Below are 4629 nucleotides of genomic sequence, written 5' to 3'. Positions count from 1 at the left end.
TTTCCAGACATTTGACTCCTTGCTTTTCTAGAGTGCCTGACCACTACTGTTGAGAACTGTGGGCATGGTTGGTGTTTCTCTGGAGAACAGGTTATTATCATGATTTAGCCTGTTTTTCTACTTCCACAAAAGCCCCAATTTTTAAACTGTCTTCCTTCGCAGCCTTGGTGGGGAATTTGGTTCTTGCTTAACCTTGAAAATGTGAGCCAGCAGTTATGTACGTATAGATGAGATGCTTCAGCGGTGTTGGGTCAAACACATGCCTGCATCAGAGCAGCCTGATGACAATGACAGCCCATCTTCCCTCCATTTTTTTTTTTCTTTAATCTTTGTCCACATAAACAAATGCTGCTTTTATTCTGTTGTAGTAGTCAACTCTTACATCTGTTCCTTGGGCAGTGAGGATGGGAATGTTACTATCTTCATTAATCAGAATAACTGTGCCTTAGGACACTGGAATTTCAAATCGGTTATGAGACTTCAGGTGATGAAGTAATACATAGACCTCACAGAACGCTCTCCACCCTCACCCTCACCGTTCGCAAAGTTTTGTGAGAAACAGATGGCCTATTTATAATCCTAAATCTTTTTTAGATGCTTTTTATTTTGCAGGCAGTGACATGCCTGTAGTCCCAGGGTGACTGTTTACACAGTGCTGGAGAAGGTGCCTGCTCTGGCTGGTTTGGTGTTGCTCCCCTGGTGCTGCCTCCCCTCTCCTGAGCACTCCTGAGCGAGGAAGCACGGGGCAGGGGCCTCCTCCAGAGCCTCTGGTGCTCACGTCACTGCTGCTTGTCCCATGAGCCAGAGCTGGAGCGGTTCTGATTCACGCCACCCACACAGAAAAGGTGTCCCAAAGTCAGCAGTGCCCTCGCTGCGAGAACTCACTTGCAGTAACTTTGAGGGACCTTAGTTTGTGACAAGTCATCCTTACACTGAGATGAAGTGGAAACCTCTGAGGGAAATGAGACTGTAGCTGTTGAACTTTTGTTCCACTTGCCAGATTCCTTTGGGTGGAGTAACAGCTTTCCTGCTGCCACCAGCACATGAAGAGCAAAGCAGAGTGGGGAGAGAGCTAGTTCTCTTCAGCAGCAGGATTTCTAGCAAAATGTCTAAATATTCCACTAGCACAACAACAAGAATCAAAGTGAGCTGCACCAGACTCTAGCTAAACAGTCTGATTTTCTGGATGATGAGGGTTTTACTGATTTAGGGGTCCAGCCTGAAGTCTTCACCAAGGAAAAAATTCCAGTTTTAGTTAATTGGACTTTCTGCCTCAATGTCTTGAAAATTGAGCCAAAATGTAGATTAAACCAACTGTTAACATGTTAGAAATACCTCTGAAATACTGAGAATGCAGTTTAAGGTACTATAGTTTGAGAAACTGCAATCTTTCTGAAGACACTTTAAAATCTTTGCTGGAAAATGTGTTGTTAAACTTCTACTGAGCCTGTTAGCAGTGGGACCTACATAAGTGTTTATCCTTAGCCCTGCACCTTCTTGCATTTTGCCTGTGCTTTTGGCAGATGTGAAACAAAGTCCATCCAGCACTTACTTAAGAAAACAAATAAAAAGAAAAATCAGAAATAGTTCCACCTCAATCTGTACTGCTCATTTATTCAACTAGCTGGTCTATAAGAGCAGTATTTCACATAAATTCACAAAAAAAATGGGTTGTCAGAGCATTTTTTTGATCAGTAGATTGTAATTAAAAAGAACACCCATAATGTTTCTACTTACCTGAGTTTTCTCCCTGTCACACAGTGTCATTCATCTCCATTTCCATGTTTTTCTCTTCCCCATCTTTTTTACTTCCTTAGGTAACCATGGCTGCAGGTAACTCCTGCCACTTCCCTGCAAGTAAAAGAACACAACCAACAATGTGGTAGAGGCCTTTCTTGTGGGGCACAGAGTTTTGCTCGGTAGCTCTGAGGCATCTATAAATGCTGTTAGAAAAGCCAATCCTGCACGATTAACAAGCACAAAAAGAAATCAGTGTAATGCCCCATGAACATACATGTAGAAAGCATCTGGTTTTGCCATTACAGAAAAGCTGCTTTTTCTAAAGCAAGGAGAGGACTTTAATTAAAAGCTAAAAAGTGTAGAATTTATGTAAGGTGAAAGAGAAATACTAAAAAGTATTGGTGACTTCTTTAGGTACTGCCATAGTGGAAGAAAACACTAGGGTCTCTCACAGAAAGGAAGGGTTGAAGCAATGAGAAATCAATCACAGGTTTGTATATTAAGCAGGGGGGGTGGTTTTTTCCCATCTCTGTTGAACCAACACCAAAAGATGAATGACAAGCTTGAGAGAACTCTGGAATGTCTGGGCAAGTTTGCTAAGCAAATCCTCACCCCAGCTACTGTCAAGTACTTCCAGTGTTAAACAGTGTTTTAACAACAGTCTCTAAGAGGCATTGCTTTGGGAGTAAAAATGGCCCACTGCATAACTCTTTAAAGGAGTGAACTACTCAATGACTTGCAGTTTTTGGGGGAAGAAAAATAGTTTGTCTTTTGACAGTGGAAAATTTTGCTTGGTTTAAAAAAAAAAAAAAAATCCCTCAAAGCTAAAACTCATCTGCTGAGGCACATCAGACCGAAACATTCTGGATTTTTAGAAGAGAAAGGGTGAGTTTATTTTCTTAAACTGCAGACAATTCATGTTTGCTCTTTCTCCACTGCAGTAGTGTTCATGCACCTAACACTGAATGTGTAAGGGATTACACAGGTGCTGCTGCTTTCTGCCTTACCCCTTAATTTCTCAAAGGGCTTTTGGATCAAGAGCGTGGCTCCTCTGTGAATCTAGTTTTGTATTAAAGGTGATTGAAAACCTGTTTGGCTCACAGTGTCAATTGTCAATCAAACTGCCTTACTGTTAAATTTTTTGTAATAAAATTTTTAATGTACAAAGACCGGGGTTAAAATAAAAGCCACTGCTGTTAGCAGTGAAAAATCCTCCACATCAAACTCTCTTCTTATGTGGCTGTTGTAAATCTGATCACACAGATTTTTATCACTGTATGTGTTTCCTGGAAATTGAGCTCATTTGTTTCACTTTATAATCTGGGCAGGCGGGTGCAGAAGATGCTTACACCACAAATTAAACATGTTCTCAGACCTGAAGTTTGTGTCTTGGTTGGAAAGACACAGCACTAATGGACTGCAAAAGGGGAGGGCAGGTACTGCTGGGCTGGAAGTATGTGTGCAAAAATGGATGAAAAAGGGCTGAACTGCTCTTGGGGAGGAGGAATGTGGCTCAGCCTGTGTCTCCCTGCTGCGTTGATTTATGGCAGTAGCTGGTGTGGGATTTAATGGTGATGGGGGAACTGTGTGAGCTCCTGCCTTGAAAAGCAAAACAGGCCCAGCAAAGGGTCAGCTGCTGAGAGACCCTTTTCCAGGGATGACAAATACTGCCATTTCCTGAAGCCAAGAGGTCAAACAACCAGTTATTCTGCATAGTTCCAGGGAGGGGAAGCAAGATCAGCCTCTCCTGTGACACAGCTGCCGAGGGCAGGAGAGGGGATGGGCTGCTGACATGTAGGACAGGCAGGTGAAGTCCTCCATCATCAAGGCTTCTACAGGTAATACACTGCAGCTCTTCCTGCGCTGCACTCCTTCAAAACTGGAGCTCCTGCTTAATTTGTGCTCATCAGGAACCTGAAGAAAAAAAAATCAGCAAGGGCTGTTAGAGGCTTTGATCCTTTTGCTCGTGGAACGAAGCCTTGCACTGCTGAATGATGGAGCCTTGGCTTGTAGGTAGGGAACTGCCTGCCCTTCCCCCTGCAGCCCACAGGCACAGCTCACAGATTTGGCAGCCATGGGATAGGAAATAAGTCTAAAGTGCACCAGCTTTTTTTTTTTTTTTTTTTAATTTTGGAAACATGGATTGATTCCATCCCCATCTCCTCCGTGTGTGCTGCCAAACTGCTGCCGAGCCCCTCTCGGGAAGGTGGGCCAATGCCAGCAGAACGTGAGTACCAGATGGCTCTGTCCTTACACCAACCCTCTGAGCTTTTTGGGGTGTTTGGGGGCTGCCTTGCAGCCACCTGGCCTGGGGGCACCGCTTCCTTGCCCCAGGCTGGGAATGGCTGAAGCGGGGCCGCCCGTTTGTGGGTGGGTGTGAGGCCAGTGCTGCAGCCAGGCCACCAAGCTGCTCTGACCAAGCTGGTTTCAGAAGGGCAGGCTGGGAGCTGCATCGCACCCCATGAGGTCTCTGTGTCCTTCTGAGATGAGAGGGGAGCTGCCCTGCCTTCTGCTCGTGGCCTAGGGCACCTGCCCAGGATTTGGGGGGGGTGTGTGTCTAGGTGGCCTTTGCTGCCTCCCAGGGAGCAAGGGAGGGCTTGTGGTTCAGCCCAGTGCTACCCCTGGCTGTACTCATGCACTGTGGCTCCCCACCTGCGTATCAGGGGCTCTTCCAGCACAGCTGCACCTACAGCACGACCATGACCTTGGGAGGAACTCTGCCTGGGTTGCAGCAGTTCACAGAATCACAGCATCATCAAGGTTGGAAAAGCCCTTGAAGCTCGCCCTGACCGTTCCCAACTCCCCCAGATCCCTCAGCGCTGGCTCAGCCCGACTCTTCAACCCCTCCAGGGATGGGGACTCCCCCCTGCCCTGGGCAGCCCATTCCAA

This window comes from Athene cunicularia, assembly GCF_003259725.1.
Source record: "Athene cunicularia isolate RWA chromosome 6 unlocalized genomic scaffold, athCun1 chr6_part2, whole genome shotgun sequence".
NCBI lineage: Eukaryota > Metazoa > Chordata > Aves > Strigiformes > Strigidae > Athene > Athene cunicularia.
This window is presented reverse-complemented; position numbering follows the sequence as displayed.